Source organism: Sander vitreus, chromosome 10, assembly GCF_031162955.1.
Source record: "Sander vitreus isolate 19-12246 chromosome 10, sanVit1, whole genome shotgun sequence".
Classification (NCBI taxonomy): domain Eukaryota; kingdom Metazoa; phylum Chordata; class Actinopteri; order Perciformes; family Percidae; genus Sander; species Sander vitreus.
In genome coordinates this window covers 18,246,175-18,271,931 of record NC_135864.1, presented here as the reverse complement: position 1 = coordinate 18,271,931, position 25,757 = coordinate 18,246,175, and the positions used below count along the sequence as shown (strand labels likewise).

The following is a 25,757-nucleotide window of genomic DNA, read 5'->3' as shown; positions in this document are numbered from 1 at the left end:
ATGCCACACATCTTTCCTTCCAGTGCTGAATCTGCTTTTTCCTCTCCTCTCCTCTCCTTATGTTCTTCTTTAATTATATAACATGATCTAGCTTCAGTGCTTGATATGTTGTTCATTGTCATCCTAATGCAGGAATGGACAGCAGAGTTGATTACCACCGTATTCAAATGTAAATGGTTAATCAGTGTGCTATATTGGTAGGGGGTGACCCGGGTAGTAAAAAATAAAATGCTAATTGAATCCATACATTTGCATTGATTAGCTGTGTGGCACTAATGAAAGTTTCAGAATGGGGAGATGCATGAATGCATCATCAGAAAGTATCCGTACTGAACTTGATTTGAGTTTGTAGAGTTCCTTGACAAGGCCACATTCAGTCAATTTGATTGATGCTGCGCTGCTTTAATGATCCACTGAATCCATTTAGGATTCTCGTTTTTTAATGATTTCAAACCCAGAATTATCAAAAGAAGCAAATCACTTTAAACAAATTTTTACTTACTACATTACAGACATGGCAGATTCGCATGGGATTAAGATCACAGACGACCTCCGCAATTATTTATTACTAGAGGTCCCCAGGTAACAATAATCCAGTGAGAATAGGGCTAAAGTAATAAATGTGTTTGCACAGAAAATTTTACTTTTCAAATGTGATTTTTAAGGACTTGTTTTGTTAATCCAGTTTTCACCCATTCTTTTAAAATGTTAATATAGTCAAGATAAACTCCATACAGTCAGGGTTCGGAATTAGCACCATCCACCAGCCAAGTATCCAAAAACCTGTTGATAGCCAAGTCTTTGATAATGTTTAAAAGTAGCTGTGTTTCTCCTTCTTATCGGGTCTCCAGCCTTGCAAACTGTTGGCTGGTTGGTTTGTGTACAGAAACCATAGCAACGCACAGAGCTGACCACAAGCCTGCGGTGAAAACCCCACGATTGAGACGCATATTCCGAATGCGCTGTCCAAACAATGCCTCTAAAACCTGAATAATACCGGAATGTCCCACATGTCTTAATCGGAAAATGCTATATTCGGAAAAAGGCCTTATTCGGAATATCCAATTGGAATATGCTGTTTACATGACCTTAATCAAATTCGGAATATTGTCATATTCGGAATAATAGTGGAATATTGGTGTGCATGTAAATGTACTGATTGTGTTGCTGCCTTTACCCAGTGCTGCTGCTGGCCCGGCGCTGGTGTTTGGGCTGGCTGAATTTGAGTTGCTACAGCCGCTAACTGAAGGTAAAAGTGCTCAGAGCGGCTTCAAGAACTGACTTGCTCAGCCAACATTTCATCAAAGCACTGCATTTTTAAAGTGCTGTGAAATTTGAATCAGTGTATATACACTGTACTTCCAGCTCCTGTGGTTAGCTAATTGCCACATGGTCTGTGCGACCAACATGACATCATGACTTTGCGTAAACATACACGCCACTTTCCGTGTTATCTGTACGCATTTTGAGCTATCAGCGTGTATGTCTACGCCATATTGACAATGACGACATACGTCATGGTAGCTTGCTGTCACGTGACGATTTGGGAGGTGTCTGAGCCCGCCCATAATTTTGGGATCCTACGCTATCGGTTGCCAGGGGCAACAGTGTAAGAGCGACACAGAGACAGAGCAGGAAAGACGGCTTGAGGAATTAGCATCACAGTGAACGGGTTGGGTTTAGGAAAACTATAACAGGGTTGGGTTTAGGAAAAGAAGAAAGCGACTGTTGACTTTAGGAAACGTGACACACGGGACACGATTCCCAGTCTCCTGGGTGAAAGTTCTGTGTTTTACCCATCCACCACCCCGGCCAACCTCCCTACGTGGATTTTCGGGCTTTCATACTACTCCCTACGGCGTAAATTCACACGCAATCGTAAGGTAATGTAAGTCAATGGAGGCCAAACGGCGTTGATAAACACGCTAAAAAGCGAGTATGCGTCTTGATAACATGCCAATAATGACATAAGAATTGGCGTGTCATACATACGCCACTTCATGAGATCAGTCTAGTGCGACCCTGTCTGCGTTGTTACACATCTTGGAGGTGCACGGCTCCATGCTCAGACCCTCCGGGCACAGTTGTCCAGACCGCAATCCCAATATCACCGTCCACACCACACTGACCGCAAGAAGCATGAAAAAGGTTTAATTGCTTCTTCATGACATTTTATAAAATTCTAAAGCCCCTCGCTGCAAAATGTGCATGACGGAAACACTGTGTATTATAGATAGATACTTGAACACTTTACAGTCCTGTAATCTTTCTTGTCTCAATTTCTTTGTCTGAAAAAGTTCAAAGCTAATGTGTGTGTGTGCCTTTAGGCTAATTTATGTCTGTCTCTTAGGCTTTTCCAATCTAAATCAAGTAAGGGTTTAAGAAATGAAAAAAAAAACATAATTCTCAGGTCAGAGATGTCACCCCATTAATCAGTTATTCAGATCAATTACTTAATTACATTGTTTTAGATTTATAATTTGGGACTGTGACGTTTAAGATTAGCATTTCTCCTCGTAAATATGATATCTCAGTAACTAGGGCTGCACGATATTTTGTTTCATCGTCTACATCGCGGTGTGCGCATGCACGATAGTCACATCGCAGGACGTTGCGATGTTGACGCTACAACTTGCTGCTTGATAAAAAAGTAAACTTTCACCGTTCTCCTTTTCCATGATTGTTACCGGCCGACCATTCCCCTTTGAGACAGGTGGTCATGTGACATAACGTTAGTCCGACGGGGGGGGGGGCTGTTATGGGAAGTGAAGCTCTCCCGTGTGTAGAAAAGTACCGTAAGCGGCAGCTGCCGCTGACACTAAATCACCTGATTAATGCAGCGTAATCACGACATATCCCGGCCATTTTTCATCGCAGAAAGCTGCTACTAGCCAGGCTAAAGCTAACATAGTTAGCCTAAAGAAACAAGGCGTCTGTCCCAACTAACGTTATGCTTCGGAGCTGCGACGCTGGAAACGTAACACTAATCTACAACAGCAGTCTGTTTCTGATATAACGTAATTTACACTGATTTTAGTGCTCTTGGATACCCAGTTTGTTGAAGAGTGTGACATGCAGGCTCTGCATGCACAGCAGACCAACAATCATGATCAATTTTAATCAATTTATCAAACAACCAAAGCAGGCCCCGCTAGTCGACCACAACCTGAAGTTTAGAGGAAGCAACATGCATTATTAATATCATTCACTTTAGCCTGGATTGATATTATATGAATACAATGGTGTCATGTCAGTCAACCATTGTATTTCAAACTAATTTCCCTCTCCAAAATCACTTCAGAAGAGTAATCACAGCACTTACTTGCTTTGGTTTTTGTTCAACAAAGACTGGTTCACATAAGACAAAAACATTTTTATTTTCTTTGTAGATACACTCTCCTACAAAATCCCCCCAGTAGAGAATGATTTAGTATTTCTAAATAGGGCTATTTATATCCTCTTGTAAAAATGTATCTTTTTTTCATATCGCAATATATATCGCAGGGAAAAAAAATATCGCAATGTAAGTTTTTTCCAATATCGTGCAGGCCTATCAGTAACCATGGTTATTACGGTTTTGATCAAACTGAAATGATGAACTTATTGTATTCTTCGTTGGCCTGGTAATTAAAAGTCAAAGTGTTTAAAGGCCCAAAACTCCCACACAGGAGAATAGCTAGTGGGGGTGGGGCATTGATGGTGTTCTGTCAAACGGAGACAGGTGTTGTTTTTATTTTTGACAAAAAATGTTTAATTCACTGTGTGCTCTCCAGAGGCTACAGTGACTATATTTACACTACCTTAAAATCTGAATTCAGAAAGAATTTCCATTTCCAGTCATGTTCCTGTGATATGATGTATGGATTCCTATAGCTTAAGGCAGGGATGCTTTTTAGGGTGATACATTGCATAAGTGATTCATATGCATATTTTCATATGCATATTTTTAAATCAGGTCTACCTCTCTAGCAAGTCTCTCTTAATGATCACAATGCAGCTTGAAAAATCCTAAAACACCAATATTTAAATGTCACTATTGGAAATGATCTTTGACTGATTCTCGTCAGTGTCTGATCAATAAATGTATTCTTACTCTGCTGATTCCAAGATATCAGTATTGGTTTGTGGTTGTGTAACTGCACATTTCCTACACAAAGGAAGAACAATAAAGGTAAGAAAAGCCTACAGACTGTGCTGTTTCCTCCATTTACTAATTTCACACACACACACACACACACACACACACACACACACACACACACACACACACACACACACACATGTAATTGTCACCCTTGCTGAGGAAGAAAGCACAGTCATTAATACAAAGAGGGACAGAAAAAGATTAGGCTTCTGTTAGGTCTGCAAATTGGACAACAGAAAATCAATTCAAGCACAAACAGAAGCTAATATACATTTCCCCATGAAACAAGGTCTCACTGATTGTGTGTGTGTGTCTGTTTGTCTGTCTGTCTCAAGGTCACTGCGGCCTAGAATGAAAATAATAACATGAAGAAAAGGAAGGGTGAAACTACTGTATAAGGCAAGGAGAAAGGTCACAGAAGAACAAATACACTCAAGAAACCACAACCGATACTCTCCCTCCCCTGAACACATCCACACACACACACACACACACACACACACACATTGGAGGACAGTTAATGCAAAGGTTACTGTCCCAGGTAACCACTGTAAGGCTGTAAGGTTATATTTTAAAAACATGTTAATTGACAAAACATTTCATCAACACAGTGCTCAAGCAACAACACCTAACCCCAACCATGACTGTTAAATAGAATTTAAAAACAAAAGAAATACACTCTAAATGTCAGGTCCAGGCTCCTGATCAACAGCATTTGTTAATGAGGATGACAAATCATCCTCGTTAACACATGGTGTTGTGTGAGGTTGATTACAGCTCAATGTTCAGTGTGAATGAATAGCACTAATATTATTTTGGTTTTCACTTCTTTTCTGTACACAATATTTTAGGGACACTAGCTGATTTCTTTTCTTATGGTACTTTTTCTTACACTAAACAACGGCATTACGGCCAGTGTTTGTAATTCAATACCTTACTACATAGCCACGTTTTGATTAGAATGATATAATGTTTTTGCTTTTATGTTGAAGCTACATATAGGACAGAGGATGGTAACATATCACTGTATAGAGTTTATTAAAGCAAGGTTTATAGATTACAGAAAAGTACCTCTCTGTTTTCTCAAACATGAGTGGGAGCCAGGCAACTAAAGAACAAAGAGCCATTAGGTTCAGAGTAATATCCAAATAAAGATGGTGTTTGACCTCCTAGTCTTAGCAGCTTCTGATTACAGTATACATCCAACTCTCTCATAGATCACAACAGCCTCAAACTCGGGAGAAAAGCTGCAGTATTTCCACTCCTAAATGAAAGAAAAAAAGAGGAGAGGATGACACGTTTGGCCTTTGCTGCTTAGCTATCTGCTGTGTCCAATTTCTTTCATTTGCTGTCACCTTCAACCCTCCCCCCTTCTGATTGGGTGTTCATGAGAAACGTAGCGGTCTGTAGATAGCGTCTGATGGATTAGTGGTGATTCAGCTAGAAGAGAAACTGGCTTTAGATAGGTTGCTGTAAAAGAGCTGACTGGCTTGCAGCAGCCCGCTGGAATTAGACTCATAAAACCACAGACTGTTAGGTCGCTCACAGGTGATCCATAGATAGACTGCCCCAGACACGGCAAACACTCACAGCCCATGCACACTATATTATTGTTAGGTCACAGCTATTTGCTTGAGGCATTCACATTAAATTTAAGACATGAGCACCAAGATAAAAGGAGAAATAATGAAGGGCTAGACCTCAGGTTGACCTAACAATCTACACACATACACTATATTTATCGTCTTTTCCACAATCCTCGCTGTCTGTTATCTTTCTCTGACCATTATTCTAACAGCAAAGGAACTCCAATGGCCCTTCTTAGGAAAAGGCTCCAACCAAGCCAAAAGCAAAATCTACACTCTGATTGGCTGTGGAAACCCTGGTATTACCTTTCAGAGGTGAGATGTGGATCTGCTTTATTGTTCCGATGACTTGCTGAACATCCTGCTTTGGGCTTTAAAGGGCTTTCTGATTTATTGTCTTTCAGGAGGAACAACAGGCTTTAAGTGTAACCCCTTTTTAGGACCTAATGGCAGAGAGAAAAAGTTAAGCAACTATCCAGCAAACACAGTCAATTATCTAGCGAACTAATGACGTGGATAATTTTCTTGGTGGAGACCAAAACAGAGCTAAAGATAGACTGAATGCCAGAAACACTTACCTTGCAGCTGGATTGTCTTGATATCACGAGATCAGGCGAGAATCGCAGGTTCACATATCACACGAAAATCTATCATGTCAGGCTTTAAGTAATGCGTTTGTGTCTGCACTACCAGCTAACCGAACCATTCAGCATCCTGTGAGGAGCTACTGTCAGCAATGTTGGACATGATAGACAGATGGTTCATCCAATCACCTGCAAGGTATTTTTTTTAAAGTGCCAGTCCTTTTCCAAACAGTTTACAATGACGGCTTCTCAGATGGTTCTGTGTAACAAGCCATCTGGCTCATCAGGTTACAGAAACAGAGCACCAAAGCAAAGCTAATGTTGTTTTATGTCTGCTGGATATGAAATCAGGCAAATAACGCTTGAAAATGTTACTCTCCGATGGTAACTAGCTACACACCCTAGCATTGCATCTGTTATCCACCAAAGTTTATCTGCTTCAGTCAGTCATACTGTATGATTTGGCTTAGTTGCTTCCATTTAAAAGGAAGCACAGTATCTCTATGACCCTTAAATACTGAAGCCTGAAATCTTCTAACAGTGAATTTCTGAGGAGGGCTCAGGGGAGCTTTACAGTCATGGGAAATCAGCAGCTTTTTGTACAATCTCTGGATTCAAATGTAGAAAACCCTTTACAGTGATTCAGTCGGGGTCACAGAGGAGCGATATTACACTTTCAGAAGCCCTGCTGTAAATGCAAATTTGTTTTGGCTGCAGCTCTCAGAGCAACACGCCTCTCTGAGGCTTTAACTTTGGAGGTTTAGAGAGGTGCAGTGAATAATCAATAACATCAACAGTCCTAACTTAGACAGACAGCATGTCAGTTAAAAGATGGACACTTCCCGATTTGACATGCCAAATGAGTAATTTGCTATCTCCTCAACCAGAGACTACATTAACTGCAACCAGGCATGGATTGGCCATTGGGAGTACCGGGAGAGTTCCCGGTGGGCCAGTCTTTTTGTATGGGCTGAATGGGCTGCACTATTTATTTTTTTTGATCGGCCCATAAAGAGAAGAAAGATCACATGATTGGCCCACTTGTGTGTCTTTCATATATGAACACTGGCCAGTCACATCCTTGGTCTTTGACTGACCGGCCCACATAGAGGAGAGAGATCACATGATTAGCCCACTGGTTTGTCTCTCATCTGAACACTGGCCAATCACATCCCACTATGGCCCACTTTCATCCTACCATAGAGAGGGAGCACATTTAAGTCACCCACCGGCAGCGAAAATCACTCCACAAAGTGCCAGTAGCTAGCTAAAAACACGAGATTTAAGCATGTCAAAAGATTATTTTAGCACCCTTGGTCTACCAGAGAGGACAAGTTAGCTGTTAGTAAGCTAATGTTACTTATGTATTAGCCAGTCCCTCCAGGATTTCGCAACGTCGCGATCGCGCCAATTCACGCAAATTCAACCAGTCACCGTGAATTTGGTGCGACTCGCAATTTTGACCAATCACCGCAACTTTTCCGCAAATTTGACCAATAACCTGAAGTTTCCTGCCAATGACCAAGCAGAAGTGAGAACGGCCACGGGTTGATCATTTCCTTGTTTCTGAGGAAGACGAGACATGTGTGACTGACTCGAACATCTCACATTTACCAACAAAACGTACAGCGAAAGCATTTCAGACCGTCCTGCCAACCTGTATACATTTTAACATTAATGTACACTGTAACGATTTTTCTCTCTAAAGTCGCTGAAAGCTGCTGCTGTTTCAATCCTGACGGCTCTCTGCAATGGGTGGGGCTGCTCAGTTCCCCCCACGACTGACGCGCACACACACACACACACACAAACACACACACAATCACACACGGTGGCTGCAGGAAAAACCGGAAATGAGACGACACGGTATTGTAAGTGCAACGATAAGTTAAAGTCCAATAAGTAACGTTACTTTATCGAACCGTATGAATGTGTGTCCCAGGCCAGGCCAGGATAGGAAATTAACTAACAATGTAAAGATCAACAAGCCACTGACACACATGTTCAGATTTGATTCATTCAATAAATTATAATTTTTTGTCTTAAATCCACCAGCCATTTTCATATTATACCAACATTTACAGCATCCTGAGCCTTTTTGGTAAGGTTACTAGGAAATCTCAGCCCAGAGACATTCTATTCTCCCCAAAACAAGTTTCCTTTTTATTTTTAAAGAACTATATATATAAAAAAAAAAGTTGCAACTTTTTTTGCAACTTTCACTGTTTCTCGCAACTTCATTGCAACAAAAGACATCGCAACTTTTATCGCAACTTTTTAGAAAAGCGCCCGCGAAATCAGGCATTTTGGGCCGCAACAATCTCAAAAAAAGGCTGCGAAATCCTGGAGGGACTGATTAGCAAGCTAAGGTACTATAACTCTCTTTTAGCCACATTCCACTACAACACAAGCTGCATACTGTGTACAAAATGCAGCTTTAGTTTAACTTACAGACTTGTCACTTGTTTACTATACAAGACATATTGGTGACACCCAGGCTCTACCCTCAACCTTTAGCCATCTTGCCATCAGGAGCCAGGCAGCCTTTTGAATCAGTGAGTACATTATCATACGCTCTTACTTACCACTCCGATAAGTGAGATTATTAGGAGCTGGTATGCAGGGTTCAAAATTAACTTTTTGTCCACTAGCCAAATTGCTAGTGAATTTTACTTTTTTTTGGCTGGTGAGTCAAGCAAATCTACCACCACTTGCATATTTTACTAGCATTTGGCTGGTAAATGGTGCTAATGTTGAACCCTGCTGGTACATGTGTTGAAGGGGAGTGCAAGGACGGTTGGTGTCTGGCCGATTGTGGTGGGCTGGTCTGGGTCTCAAAAGTCCAGGGCTGATTTTTTTACCCCAGTCCAGCCCTTGACTGCACCCACAGTTTTGCGATTTCCCTTTCTGCTACAAAAAAGCCACATCAAACATTGACTAAAATGGACAAAAACCAAAGCATTGCTGAAGCAACGCAGCAGATCTCTCTTTCCAGGTCCAGACTGATGACTTTTTCTCACCCATCTGAAAAAGGAGTAATTGTTATTCCTTCTTTTCTCCTGTCATAACAGCAGTCATTGTATCAGGGTGACAGCCATTCTATCGGTGTGACAAGCGTCACAGGCAACAATGTAATGAGACGTGAAGGCAGAGCAGAAATCTTTGACACAAATGTTTGTTATGCAAACATTATCAATCACAGTCAGCTTCTCATTTCTGTCAGTTTATCTTAGTGTGGGGTCTTTGTATGTCTGTTACACAAATGTTATGCAGCCCAATGGCTCCCAGGGATAAATCCCACAAGATGACTGTTCAGACTCAGAGCTGAACAGAAAAAAGAAATCCACAGTGAAACAGAATGAAGAGTAACAGATTTAACTGTCCCTTGCTGGTCAGAGAGTCTTTGTGTAAATTCAAACTGTGTACACAGGGATTGATTGCAATAATGTCCTCAGCTACAGTGGGAAGACACATTACTGGAACTGGCTGTGCATGTATTTGTTACAAAACTGCATTACAGTTATGGAGTGAAATCACTAGATACAGCTTTAGGGTAAAAAGCTAATGATGTAGTTTTATAGGGACCAACGTGCCTTTTGAACCCCACATGAGCTTTAAAGGGTTTTATACATAGTTATGCTCTTTGGTGACTGGCCAAGTAAATATAAAACTGTGCTGAAATATAACTCAGACCGAGCCTTTACAGACAAAGAGAGGTACAGTTACAAATCACAGCTGCCACATTCCCAGCCGGAGAGTATAGTATTCACTAAGTTGCTGCCAGCAAAGAAGCACATACTCACACACAGTCTGGGACAGTGAAACTTTAAATATTTCGAGTTATAGCTTTTTTGAAAGTTAAGAAAAGCTCATTCCAAACTGATGAAGATAAGACGTCATGCCCTGTAGTCCAGACACATCTTTAACACTAAAGTAAACTTTGATAATGACGGAATAAAAATGACAACACTGCAATCTGCTTTTTGTGTTTTATTCGATCAATTATTAAGAGTAAGTTTAGACAACCTGTAGTAGCCGTTGCATTGAAGGAGCTGAAATTCCTGTGAAAGTGAGAGCAGAAGTTTGAGGATCGAATAGTTTCTTATCGTACTACAGGTATGTAAAGGAAGCAGAGAAAATGCCATTTTTTTTATGACTGCCAGTCAGAACTTATACTTTTTGAGTCATGTGCAATAAAAATACCGACTCATATGGAATTTGAGCTGATTTGAAAATGATTCTCCACTGAATCAACTATTTTCCAATCAGCAAGTAATCGGTACAGCGCAGTCAATTACAAATTGATTAATATTGTGTTGGACCGTATATCGTGTAAATAGATACATATCTAATGAGGGATAGATAGATAATTGCTGAATGTCATCTAATTTGCAATTGTGTCACTAAAATATTTTATTAATTGTTGCAACTAACAATCAGTCATGCTCACATACACGCATATCATTGTTGCACTATTGTATCAGACACTTTGAAGGACAGATGGCGGACTATTGACATATCAATTAGTGGTCTTCAGCTACCTTTTTCCCTCTGTTAACCATGGGAACTGAGTAAGAGGGCTGCAGAAAGTGATCCTGAGGGAATGAGAAAGGATTGGAGTGATGAAACATGGCTCTGAGTGGTGACCAACAAAAGAGAGATCACATACACATGTGGCTGAAAAGAGGATTCTCTGTAGGACAATTGTCCTAACTTGTTGTAACAGGATGAGGAGCAATCAGGGAGGTACCTTACAACTGAGTTGCTGCTGCTCCTCATCTAGGGGAGCTGGTCGATGTGACTCAGGCCTCTGATAATCATGCCCCTGAGAGCATCTGGTTACGCCAGGGTGAGGGCTGAGCTGGTACACTACACAATAGTAAGGCTATTTCCCAAAGTGCCTTGATGCACCAGAGATTTTATTAGCTGCTAGGAAATTGAATGAAACAGACTGACTTTGATGTATAGAATAGTTACCTATATATGGAGTATGGAGCCTTTATGTATACAATTCTCACAAGGTTGTAGTAAATTAAGTTGTAAACAAAGAGTAAGGAGACTAACTCATGTGTTTTGTTTTTGAAAAAAAAGTTTTATTGAAGGCCCTACATACAGACACCACAATGTGTACACACACGTTATACACACACAGTGGGCGTCAGGGCAGCAGGGACTTTTCCGTGCCTCAGCGCCGGAGACAGCCTTGGTCTGAGGCATTATGTGTTTGGGTTGTCCGTCTGTCCGTCCGTTCGTACGTTATCCGTCCGTCTCCTTTTTGTGAACGCAATATCTCAGGAACCCCTGGAGGGAATTTCTTTAAATTTGGAACAAATGTCCCCTTGGACTTAAGGATGAACTGATTAGATTTTGGAGGTCAGAGGTGGATACTGAACTGGTGACACTAATCGTGGGTGCCCACTTTGAAGCAGTAGTGATTGTATAGATCTTCCATGTAGCATTGATTGGCAGGCAGTAATTCTTTTGCAAATTGAATCTCTAATTTTATTCTGTTCAGTAACACTAAAGGTATTTTGCCATTTTTATTATTATTTCTATCTTCTAGAAATCTCTTATTTTAAAATGATTATGTACACTACAGTATAAGCACACATTTCCACCATACTGTATATGGGGTATTAGCTTTTAAATATGAGCAATTTATATTGTCGTTGATCACTTTAAAAACGTGTACACATCTATGTCTCTGCTGTGATCTTATATTTAAATATGCGCCAAGGCTGCATTCTGTGTAGGGCATTGGCTTAATGAGCCTCTAGCAGCAGTCAAGACGGCGCCTTTCAAAGAAAATCCATGTCTACAAGCAACTGGCTGTGATGGCCTGCTGGCAAAGTGATAGGGGGAGTCAAGAAAAATCAAAGACCACATCAATTTGAGTTTCAATGTGCTCCAAGTATTGATCAGCTGTAAACCAGCTCATCTTAATGCTCATGGTCTATGGGAAATTTGCAGGGGGAAATGCAAGTCAAAGCTGTGTCTTCTTAAGAGGACTGATCCAATCCAGTACCCATACAGACGCACACAACAGAATTCACGTCACTCATACCACAAAACAAGCAATGCATACTGCAGTGTAACAACATATGGTCATCTAGTATAGATATATAGAGAATAGCCAGCCATGCTACTGTTCTGTGTTCTGGATAAAAATTGCCACCAAATGAAATTCTTTGACAATTTTTGGTTTTAAGAGTTAGAGACTACATGTATTATGTAGCTGCCCATCAATTGGCTACATTTATCATCAGCTACTATTGTTCATGTTTTTATACCATGTTAGCTTCTATTTAGCAAAACCATATGATGTACCCCTTGCAGCCTATTCATTGTTGTGCTGAGACAATGTTGTAAATGTTTTTCCATAAAGTATACCGTGAGAATGACACAAGCAGTTGGAGTTTTATTCAGTATCAATGGTGTTTTGGGGGACTGGCACTTAACACAAGAGGAGAGAAGAATGGAGGCTACATGCCATCTAGACATTTCCAACCACCTCTAGCGAAGACAGGTGATGAAATGCACTGAGAAAGGATATGTCAGGCTAACGCAGCAGGGGAGCAGTGATGTATTAATGGCTGTGAGGTCCCTGTGGATACACTGGAAAGTGAAAGAACAACTCTGAAGACACATTGCCAATATTTAAAACCACACAAACCAACACTGCTACTTGCATCACTTAGAGTAATGTAATTACTAAAGCGATGCAGTTGACGACAGACCTCATTTCGTGGAAGAGACTTATTCCTTCAAATATGACTTCTATTGTCATTGTACTTCAGTATGTCTTTTTGACTTACCGGAAACACTTTAATTGTTCAAATAAATGCTTGCAGCATAGATATCAGCGTGCCACTGTTACTAAAAAAAAAATAATTTCTTACATCTAAATATAGATATCTAAATATACATATGCAGATCTCTAGGCACAGCTGAGGAGTGAACTGTGTCCTGTTTGGTGACCTCAGAATTGCATCTCTGCTTCTTGATGATGATGCAGTTCTGCTGGCTTGATCAGACCATGACCTCCAGTGTGTACAGGGGTTTGCAGTCTAGTATAAAAATGTTGGTCAGCACATCCAAGTCTGAGGGCATGGTCCTCTTCTGCTGAGTTGTGAGTTCACAAGTGAGGGTCAAAAGAAGCGTGAGGTTGACAGGCGGATTGCTCTATTGTCCAAAATGATGTAGCCATTGTACCACAGCGTCAGGGTGGGAAATTAGCACCACCAATTAGCCACCTGCCAATGGCGGGTACTTTTTCAAAGTGGCTGGTGACTTTGCCTTGTATGCCAGCCACGGTGGTGGGTGGATTGTAAAACATTCCTTGTAACGGATTGCACAGCTTTTGTCAAAGAATTAACAATAATGCACAATGCTTATAGGAGTTGTGTTAGTTACTGCTGATGAATCCCCAACATTTCCGGATTTTGCTGCTTCATAATAAAAACATTCAAATACCAAAGTAACCGAGGACTTTTATTGTGAAGAACTTATAGGAAATGAAACCGTTCACAGCCAGGGCTTTGACCACGCATATTTCCGTCAACTTGAGTAGTTTTCAGCGCTAGTCCGTGACACCATGTAGCTGAGCTGAGGTACAGACAAAAGTAAAATTATCGGTTAAAAAAATGTGGCGACATATCCCTGGTGTTAAGAGGCCCGCTGTGGAGTCAGCAGTAGCTATGAATGTACAAACTGTTGAGGGCGAAGTAAAGAAAAGAAGGTACTTTTCAAACAAATGGCGCATTGATGACGAAGGGAAAACGAGGGAATGGTTAGCCTACCTTCCCGACGACCAGTCCATGCACAATTTGTTCGTTACAACTAACCATAGTGGCTGTAGATCATCATCAACTCTGAAGATGGTAAAATAAATCTTTCCCATCTCTTTACCTCTAAGCACAATGTATCCATTGTTGGCACTGCCTTAAAACCTTGGAGCTAAAATATGTATTAATAATAAAAAATAATGTATTGAAGCAATTCAAAATATGCTAGTGAACTTTCTTTTATGAATTTGAATTTCGTAAAAAGTGGCTGGTAAAAAATATAAGTGGCTGGTAAAATTGGGCATCCACCAGCCACTGTTAATTTGACAAAGTTAATTTCCCACCCTGCACAGCGTCATAGTGAAGAAAGAGCTTAGGAGTTGAAATCCATTCCAACCTATGGTCATGAGCTATTGGAAGTGAATGAAAGAATGAGACTGAGATACAAGCAGCTGAAAGGAGTTTCACCCACATGGGTTGACGAGTTCAGAAGGAGCTCGGAGTTAAACTAGTGCTCCTTTAAGAAAGGGTTGCCACCCTATGGAGGTGTTCTGGGGCATATCTAACTGGAAGGAGGAGACCCTGTGGTAGGCTTTTGCCAATTGGTGATCAGATCGTATATGTATTGATCGTATATATCGACGATTGGAAAGATGATTGCCGATTGTTTTTTCCTACGCGTATAAGCGATTTTAACTAACTTACTATCAGAACTAAGATGTTATAAGAATAATATCTACAACCTGCGCCCTACTGTTCATCTAGAGATGTTCCTGCTGGAGAGGTAAATCCGCCAGCTGAGCCACGTTAATCAGCACAAGTGACGAGGGAATTATAAACCCTTAACTTTAACTACAAACCGTTTGCCGTCTCTTTTCCATGGATCTGACACCTGATGGGCTATGCTTCTCTCGGACAGTCACTTAGCCTCCCTGGCTTACCAGCTGCTGCCAGGGGACGGCTGACAGGAGCTAACATTACATTAGGTCAGCACAGACTTCTGGGGACTGTGTTACAGCTGCAACATTAAGGAATGAGTTTCCCTGGTGCCGAGCCTCGCTTCCAAAACAGCATATAAACTACAATCAACAGAGAGCAGGAGAGTGAGAGAGAGTAGCCATAGCTAACTGCTAAACTAAAGTAGCTAACAGAGCTAACTTAATAGTGTGTAAACAACTGTGGGATTAGTGAGAAAGTCGCTGAAAGGAGAGAGCTGTGAGTGCTTGAGTGAACTAGTGTAGGTTTAAACGTAAAACGGATAATTAGCCGATGTAATGAAGAATATGACAAATCAACTGTGTCGAGCTACCAAGCAAGACGCTATCAGCAACACATAATCATCGTCAAACGGAAATGGAACTGCCTGGAATTTAGTGCCTCAGGACTAGAGCTGGATGATGTGGCTTGGGAGAAGGACATGTGAGCTGCTTTGCTGGGCCTGCTGCCAATGCAACTTAGACATGTATAAGCAGAGGGATGGATGGATTGAGGACACTTGGATGGACATTGTGTATAGCCTAGATGGGATTTACTAGGGAATATGGAAAATCCCTGTTGAGCCATAGGTACGGTTGGCATCTCCTCCCCACTTTTCTTTCCTCTCCACCTCTTCAGCGTCTCTTGTCAAAATCTCTGTATGGAAACAGGGACAAAAAGCCTGCTGTTGCCAATCAAACACCCCCACTTTGATCCTAAAGAGGTGGAACTGCCTCTAAGCTCATTGTTTGTTTCTCCTCAAAGGCTTTTTACTTCTCGCCTGTCCCCCTCCTCTTCGTCTATCTCTCCCAGTCTTGCTTGTTCCCTCCTTTTCTCTGAAGTGCTGACAAGGAGTTCTGCTGTTTACTGCTTAAGTTCTGTCGAGGAAAGCATGTTTCTTACTTGTGAGATATAGTTCTGCATAGCATCTGCTCTGTGTAATAATGTTCTCTTTCTAAGCATCACATGCCTAGCTGCCTGCCTGTGTGGCACCCACCAGCTTCGAAGCTCTCTGTATGTATAAAAGAGACAGAGAGCCTGTCTCAGCTGAGTCCCCCGACGAGGATTAGATGTTGTCATCTTTTATCAGCATTCTTTTCTTTGCCAAGCTCTGACAGTCTCTCAGGGGCTGCCACTTGCTATAACTTCTTTCTGGTGTGTGTGTGTGTGTGTGTGTGTGTGTGTGTGTGTGTGTGTGTGTGTGTGTGTGTGTGAATTTTGCACATTTTCAGTGATTATATCTAAATCTAAATATCTAACCTTTCCCTCAAGTGGTTTCACACTTGAAAGCTTAGGAACTTAACAACATGTATTTATTTTAAATTAGTAGCAGCCCAGTCGTCCCCAGTGTTACATTGAGAGTAACAAACTATGACAGATATAAAGGAATGTATTCATTACCACCTCAATAAGATGCACAACAGAAACATGCATTTGAATGTACACTCATTCACCTTGTGTGTGTCTTTTTTCAATTAGAAGCATATAGGCATCAATTATTGTGCTAAGTAACCTATGGTTTATTTTGCTTTCAGGCTGTAATATAAAAAACAAATTTGATCAGTTGATGCTGAACAACAGGAAAAAGAGGTCTGCAGCAGAGGTAATCTAATTCACATAGACATCACAGGGAGGGTGAGCAGTCAGAGAGGGTATGGAGAGAAGAGGAAACATTAGAGGTGCATCACTAACCTGTAAGTAGTAAAGGGACTGTCTCTACCCCAACCTACCACAACCCAAAAACACTCCTAAATCAACTCTTTCCTTTCAGCTATTTATTTCCAACGGTACAGATTGAAGCTTTAATTTAATCAATAAGACAATATTTGAACACAGACACACATCCAGCAAAGAGTCATAGCAGCACAAAAAAGTCTCATTCTATGACTGATTTTTCCTTTTATTGGAAAAAGTAAAGATCAATATGAACCTGTCAATATTTTACCATCAAAACAGTTGATTTCCTCTGGTGAGTTAAAGCACAAGCAACACAAGTTTATTGTAATGCCAGGCCCATCCTACTCGAATGGTCTTTCATGCTGCTGCGAATTCTGCCCAAGTCAGATATTTACAATGCAATATACAATCATTTAGTTTAGATTTAGTACATTTTTTACTAGACATTTTCACATAATGACAAATGGCAATGGATGAAGTACTTTCAGTGAACATAATGTACTTGTCTCAACTCGTATAGGTCGGTGCTTGAAATGAGCTTTTAGCTTTGCAGGCTAGAATTTGAGAGTAGATTACCGAAAAGACCACCATGTCCAGTGTTACTTTTAACAAATAATTACTAATAAAGGTAAAAGACCCCACGTAAAAATGCTGTCCTGCATTTCTTTCATACTGTCTGTCATTTTGACTGGTGTGAATTATATATTTTAATGAGTTCAGTAGTGTAATAATCAAACATTTACTTGAAGGGCTGCAAGAGCACATCTAAAGAAATCTCTCTGCAGCAGTGAGCAGAGCAGCACAGTTGTGTTGATTGATTTGATAAAAAATAAGCTTTGACATGCTGCTGTGTGTATGTTTGGGTGCGCACTTGTGCATATGGTTTTAGATTCTTGCATAAAAGGTTCAGCATGCACACTTGTGCGTGCATGCTAAAAAGTATGGGGAATATATATGTGTGTGTTTGTGTGTTTTCCCTGTAGGCTTTCTTCTGTTCCCTCTGTTTCTCTCCATATGCCAGTGACAGCTTTGTCTTGTTCTGATCTATGTTTCATAGCTTGTGAATCCAGTAGTGTTGCACGATTAATCTAATCGCAATCGCGATGCCAGTCTGTGCGATTACATAACCGCAAAAATTGTGTATTAAGCGCTACCTACATAACAACTTCCACAGTCTGTTTAGGCAGTAGCGCGTGTTTCGCGTATGGTCATGTGAGTATCATGTGTATCAAGTGTAGAGGGTTTAAGAACAGGTTGTACAAAGTATATGTTGTAACTGATTCATTAGATATCATATTACACCCATCTTAAATGTAATTGTTTATAAGGGCATACACAATGTATTATTTTAATTTGTATTTTTCTTTTTTTTATTGTTCTATGTATATCATTTGTACTGTTACAAAGCAAACATAAATATTTTGAAAAAAAAAATTGTTATTTAATTTGGTAAAATTTGGTAAAATTAGAAAAGTAATTAAAGTTATTAAAAAAAAGTGTTGCACATTTTTGGTTCATGTATTTCTTTTTATCCTCATTTAACTTTGTATGTTCAATTTGAGAAAACACATTACGCATTGTCCTTGATAATCAAGCTACTAGACTAATGATACCATTATATCCAATTGCAGTATTGTAAATCGCAAAATTACTTTTTCTCCTAATGGTGCAGCCCTAGAATCCAGTGCAGAGCATTATGATTGGAGATGAATCATAGCAGCACAGACAAGTATTGCTACATGCATCATTTACAAGACCAATGACGATGACCATACATACAGAATGTAAATGTGTACACCACCTAGCTGTTGTCGGCCATTTCAATCAATACATTCTCATTTAGTTGGTGACAATACATTAATAGAGTGGCTGTGTGTAAGTACATTCTCTCTCTGTTTGATTCCATTCCAGTATATATATTCACCTTCACTATCTATAATGAGTTATTGTCTACTGTTATCTTGGTATACTAGTTATCCAGAGAACACTGCATACTTGCTGCTTTTCCTTCATTTCATAAGTGGGGGGCACAGTACATATACATTATTTGTATGATCCCCACCCCTGTTCCATCAACAGTTTACATTTGTATGCCAATGTCCTTCTATTATACCCCTCACTATTCTAATTTTCTCTCTATTCCCAATTGGTATTGGAAATACTGATGGATGCCAAAGCCTGATTAATTTTGCAGTGATATCATTAACTATAAGAGTCGTAATTTGCAATGGGTTTGAATCAGGATCCAGACTAAAAAATGTACATGTTTGCCTTGTAGTAATACAGGAAGTTTCACATTGACATCTAACTCATGCTTGCCTTGTTTGTCTCTAAACTTTTTTTTCAGTCTCCAGTCCTCTTTGTCTTCCCATCCCTCCCTCTATTCTCTTCCTCTTAAAAATGTCTTTCTTTTCCTTGGTCTTACATCCTTTACAGCCTGCCTTTTTTTGTCTTTTTCTCTGATGCTCTCTTGAACCATGTCAGATTGTATTGGTCATTATCTTCTTTTATCCCCGTAGTGCAGGCATTTAAGTTTCCTGTGGTTATGTCAGTTTGTGTGAGTTTGTGAGAACGAGGTGCCACGTCTTCAATAATTCAGAGGATTTCTGTGTTGTTTTGTGTTTCTGCGGCAGGAAGTAATGTAGCTTAGGAAAACTAAGGACTACAATGATCAGCTTTGACACATCTTTCTGTCAACATCATATTTCCATTCATCTCTCTTTTCTCTACCCTCCTATCTTTTCTGTCACTCCCCTCTTCTTCTCCTTCTATTTATAGTTAGTGAAAGAATTAACGTGGAAACTGTAAAGACAATGCTGCTTGTCTGGAGAGTTTTAATGTGATAGGCTGTAAAGTAGATCACTGTGATTTATGTAGTGTAAGTGTAACATAACTATATAAAGCCTTAATAGTAAGTCTGCAACATCGTTTTAGCCTGTGGGGTTCTGCACAATATCGCACAGGAAAACAGGGTGCCATAGCCTAAATGTAGTGATGGAGCCATATGACCCGATGCCCAGAGAGCAGTGTACAGCACAGCCCCAACTGGGGGATATACGAATTTGACAGGATATTATTCCTCACTTTTAAAAGGTATAGTGTTATGTTTGGCAATGATACTCAACACAGGAAACATGAGGTTTTCATTTCTCTTTTAAAGTGTCATTAATGGCCACAAGTGAACGATGAAAAAAACGCGAGTAAAATAAAAGACACTGCATAAACTCCGCTACTGTGTGTTTATTTAAATATAGGTACACCATGTAGGCCTAAGAGATTGCAATATAGGCCTGTATATTACTATTAAGACTATAGCATACGTCAAGGATGTATGTAAACTTCAGCTGGAGTCCGATTTGCCACGGCAACACCGTTGACTGCATCAGTGATCTCTTTCCATTCCACATTCTTTCTACAGCCTTTAATACCAGTTTTCAGGCTACCAAATAGTACACACGTTAGTGCAAATGAACCTGAGATATCAGGGTTTCAATCTCCACCTCTGAAAAGTGCCGCTTCTTAGCCGGATTACATCTCGCCATGTCGTAAATTGTAGGAGCGAGGCCTCAAAACAGAGAATATATTGGGGCGTGAAATTTTAATTACGATAGTTTCCAGCCGCTGCATTTGTCAATGTACGACCATTCTTACGCTCTGATTGGTGTGATACGAACGTTTCATGAATCACACACAAAGCCTGTCGTAAGATGATTTCTGCGTTCATATCTGCGCCGGTTTCTACGTTAGGTTGATAAATGAGGGCCATTGCATCTACTTTATTCCCTGAATAGGTTAATGTGAAATTTTAAAACTGAACAGGCTCTGTTTAGTTGAATCAGACATAACTGAGCAACATATTTGAGAAAGTGATAGTCTGATAAAACAAATATATGAATAGAGTTGAAGTTAAATAATATGTAATCCAATTTAATCTCATTTTTATAATTTGGAACTTGTGTGTGTGTTTCCTCCCCTGTCCTCTTTGATGTAGTTGCTAAACAGGATTTCTCTATAATCTCACTATCTCTTCTACTTTGTACCCTTCACCTCTTTAAGTATGCCAGAGAACGTGGGCTGTAAACAATGTGCTTGTGTGTGTGTGCATGTGTGCATGTGTGCTGACTCTGCAAACTGTGTTTGTGTCAGAGGTAAATTGCCCTAGCTTCCTTTGTGGGGAAGCAGCACACAGAAGAAACAATATTCAAAGCTGCTGTCCTATGTGTGCACACGTACGTGCCTGTATATTGTGCAGCATGCATTGTTTGTGGCAGAGGAGTTGCTTGAATCAACACTATAAAGGCGGCTGTGTTTTTAGTTTGCTCACACACATACAGCAGCACAGTGGCCACAGTCACAGTCACCCCCTGGTTGGGAATCTTTTCATCAGTGAAAGTCCTAGAGAGAAATCAAGGGTTTTGATTGGAGTCCTGTATCTTTCATCACAACCCTCTTTACCAGTGACTTAAATGAAATGTAATTCCTCTCCTCTCCTCTCCAAGGACACACCACAAAACAGTCAACATGTCAACCCCCATGGAAGGATTCAGGTCCCTCATGGCCTATCAGTATCTAACATGTCACCTTGTTGTTTGACCTGTAATTCTAGTCTGCTTGTGTGTGTGTGTGTGTGTGTGTGTGTGTGTGTGTGTGTGTGTGTGTGTGTTACTTCCTGTTATAGGTCTACATGAAATCCACCACCTTGTTATTGTTACCAGTAGAGTTATATTTTCATCAGCATCCTCTCTTGTGTTCATTGTCTTTTTGGTTGATGGCTGGATCATTTTTTACTGCCTCACAGTTGAAGCGTTTGTACGACCTGACATGTTTAGGCTTTTACTGTGAAGGAGTTACAGGTTCCTCCGCAACTGACACTGACATTGGTGACTGCCAACTCCTTGGTGTGTACAAATACCTCTACGTTGACATTATTGGGTATTTTCTAGTCAGTGAATCAGTTTAAAGCTTTAGTGCTTAACTTTTTATATTAATGAACGCCCGTTACATTCAAGCCATCGCCAAATTAGTTGCTACAAAGCTAATTAAGACTATCAGCTCCACACAACTCTCTCTCTGTATTTCTCAGTATGGCTATGTTCAGAAGATTGTGGCACGCTGACAGTTTTGTTGTCATTACTTAGAATTCCTCATGGGGGCGACAAAAGCTACGCACTATAGCTGTAAGTTATTTCAGGGAGGAATGGTACAAGAAGCAGCAGCCACCGTGATATTATACCTTTAATGGGAGAACAAGCCTAATGTTCATACCTGCGCATGAATTTGCTTTGTTTGAGTTTGATTGCTCAACTTCAAATATTTGTAGTATAGTAATATCTAAAAACAAAAGTTTTTACACTAAAACAAGTTAAATTAAGTTTCATTAGCATTTTTTTTTAGACTCAATGCATTAATTTTATTTTAGAAACATTTATCACAACATTACATCAAGCTGTTATACACCACGCGTATATTTGAAGTATTAGTGCAATGTGTAATTTCTGTGCTCAGTATGTCTATTTCCGTATGCGTTTGGTATGTTTCCACCACATGTATAGTACGTGAGCGTCTGTAAGAATCACAACCACTCAAGGTTGTTCCGTTGTATCAGTAAATCAGCAGGCTAAAACATGGCTCCTACTGATGTTCAGGCTGACGTTTGGCTGGCTTTTAGCTCTTCTATTCCCACGTCCCCTTTTTCAAGTTTCTACTCCGTTTAATTTCATCACTATCATTTTTATTAGTTCAGTCACCAGTTTACTTGTACAGTAACTTGTTAAAGCTACTGTCCTACTATAAAGCTACTTTAAAACTACTATAAAGCGGAATCAGATACACTGATGTCAGTGGATTTACGGAAGCTAAACCTTTGCCACAACAATGTACTGAAGCAGAGCAACATTTTGCGAAGGAGTAACGGTGCACACAACTCATTATTCTCTCACACTAGCTTGTCAAACATAACTCTGCACATTATGTCAGGCTTATTAGTCTCACATATAGAATGTGCAGGTTGATACTGCAGAATACAATGAGGTTTTTCTATCATCCAAAAATAATTTTCACTTTCTAAAAAGAGACAGACGGGTAGGATAAAGTGTGTTACATTGTGGATATGAACGTGTTAGGGGCTTGTTCTGACCCAGAACGCAGAGATTTCACACACAGACAATGAAAGCAGTTTGTAAAGGTTTTAATGAACAAAATGGTACTCAGAGATACAGTGTGGATTTTGCCTGAGCGGGGAATCTCCTGGCTGGTCCGAGTACCGAGGCGAGCCGAGGGGGAAGAATCCAGGTCGTACGAGACTCGAGGCGGACAGGCAGGGAAGAGTTCACAGAAGTTTCCACAGGTGGAGGATAAGGCTAGACGGTGAGGCTGGAAGCTTGTAGGCACAGCGGAGGAGGCAGCAGGTCTGAGCGGTCACTGGACAGAAACACAGGGCAAGTATGAGCTCAGGAGAACAAAGACAAAAGCTAGGGTGCACAAGACAACACAGACACAACTTGACTAAACTGGGAACTCAGAGCCAAGTTACCACATGGGCATAGATAACAAACTGGCCCCAAAGAGGTCATCAGCCCGGGTTTAAGTATTGCTGGAATGAATCTTGTAGATGAGCTGCAGCTGTGAGGAACGGCTGTGCAGTGTTGATTCGGCCACGCCCCTTGACCTACTTTCCTCTGAACACACCTCCAGCACTCCAGGTGGAAAAACACAGATACACACAGACAAACAGAACAAAAACACCCAAAACAGGGCCGAGAGAGAGAGCTGCCCATAACAGAACGTACATATTACATTATATTTGACGTACAGGTATGGATAAGAAGCTGGAAGAATAATCAGTAAGAAATGACTTTACACCTTGATACACTCTTTTTTTCATTCCCTGCAAGTCTGTTATTCAAATATAATATAATATATTCTCTTGCTTGCTTTAGGTGAGGGTAAATAGAGGGAGAAAAATTGAGAAGAGAGAAAGCAAAAAGACAAAACGAAGACATTAACTCTTGACAGTGAAGTCTTTATTGACCATTATCCATTGATTTTTTTTACTGTTAGAAATGATTCCTAATGCTCTGACTAAAACACTCTATTTAAAGAGTGGCAATACATTCACATACAGTAAATGAGATGAATAGCAAATAAGTTGAGAAAACAAGATAAAGATAAAGACAAACGTGAAATAAATGGAGACAACAGGGGCTTCATTATACATATGCATAAATATACTGTAAAGAGGAATAATGTTTGTCCTTATGTGGAATCGTGTAAATAATTATTTTGGTGTTCAAGTAAACAAAACAAAAGAATACAAAAGAAGAAAGAGAAAAGTATTTCCAGTCATGCTGGTTTACTAGCCAGTGATGGTGAAGAACACAATTAAACATTGATTTCTGTTGCCATCGCTTCATGCAGTTTTAATGCCAATAAATGACTGCCTGCAAATAATAGTTTTTTTTTTCCTGCTCTCTGACTGAGTCTCATTCTGTTAATGAACGTCTGCTTATGTCTACTTTTTTATGTTATCTAGGCCATGCTGAAGAGAAATAATATAGTAGCAGCAGATTAAAGTCATGTTGATAATAATTCATGGTTAATTGCGGAAGCTGACAGCTGCTGAATGTTGTTGCTCATCCTCCTGCCTTACAGTATATACAAATCCTATCTATACAGGAAGACGAAGAGAGAGAGAGTGAGGAGAAGAAGTAGCAGCTACAATGTGGGAAAGACTAATTCAAGTGATGGACTGTAAGGAAAGAAAAGACGAGCAGAAATGTCTGTAGTTTGTTGTGGCTTCTTCTTCTTCACATTGCATCAGCGAAGTCTTTTCTTCCCCCTCTCTTCTTGCAACCCTCCCTCTCCCTTTCGTTTACATCTCTCACAGCCATGTTTTCCTTTTTCCTTGCTTTCTGACTTTCTCTCTCATGTCATCACATTCTTTACCTATTCTCTTACTTTCTATTTTTCTTTCTAACTAACTGCCTCCTTTATTGAAACTGTGACAGGAACTGTATAGCATTAGAGTCATATTTGTTCTAAATCGATAAGGGCATAACCCAGGTGCATGTGTGTTTGTATGTCTCTACCTTGTGAACTAGATTGTGAAATTTACATGTCTCTGCTGGAGGTGACACGTACGGCAGAATTAATTTAAAAACACAAGCATGAGACCTTTCCAGACCCACTGTGTGACGGTGCATATTAAGTCATTGGCTCATTTTATGCTCAATACAGAATGCCTTTTCTAATCTAATGAAATACACTGACCTGACCTGCAGCATATAAATAAAATACAAGTTTTAAATAATAGAGCCTTGTGTTGAGAAACACACACACACACACACACACACACAAAATTATAAATTCAGTTCTGACACTCATTTCTTTTGAATGTCGGAGCGTGCATGTTCGGGTGTCCATCCTCTGGGCTGGCAGACTGATAAGCAGGGTAGAGCCCATTAGCTGTTTGGCCTGCAGCCTGAATGTCGCTGGTGATTTTCTGTCTATCAGAGAGCCAGTGGGACATGGGCTGGTTTGCATCACGTGATTTTGGTCTTTTCTTTATTTATTAACCTCCACAGCCACAAACCTCATTTCTTGTCATTCCCTCTTTTCAGTCAGTCCTCTCTCTCGCTCTGTGTTTGTCACAGCATTCATTGTTTTATCTCCATTTGAACAAGAGCACCCCTGAGATTATGGCTTTTGTATCTTCTCCTCCACTTTCCTCTCTTTACTGCTATAAATACTTGGCTTCATTGTATCAAAGTCATGATAATTCACATTGCCAGTGTCTAATCACCACCGCAGTAGTCACAATCGTTCACTTATTCCCATCATTACAGAAGCTGTACATTTTTCAGGTACAAATGGCTTACATAATGATTTGATTACTAAAAGTATCCATAGCTCAATGAATTGATTTATTGACTCATCTTTTCAACTCTACTTCAATGTAAAAGAGGGGGAAATTCCATACCTACCTCTGTACCAATAAGTAAACGTTCTG

General features: G+C 40.2%; 2 long non-coding RNA genes across 2 annotated transcripts in view; one reads left to right on the top strand and one right to left on the bottom strand.

Annotated features, from left to right (window-relative positions):
• Positions 1-25,757, top strand: part of LOC144524416 (uncharacterized) — a 155,758-nt gene that overhangs the window by 18,910 nt on the left and 111,091 nt on the right. The window lies entirely within an intron of this gene.
• LOC144524967 (uncharacterized) lies at positions 22,922-23,445 on the bottom strand. The gene is made up of 2 exons (XR_013502647.1): positions 23,283-23,445; positions 22,922-23,170 (listed from the first exon to the last, which is right to left on the bottom strand). It is a non-coding gene; the product is annotated as an uncharacterized LOC144524967 (long non-coding RNA).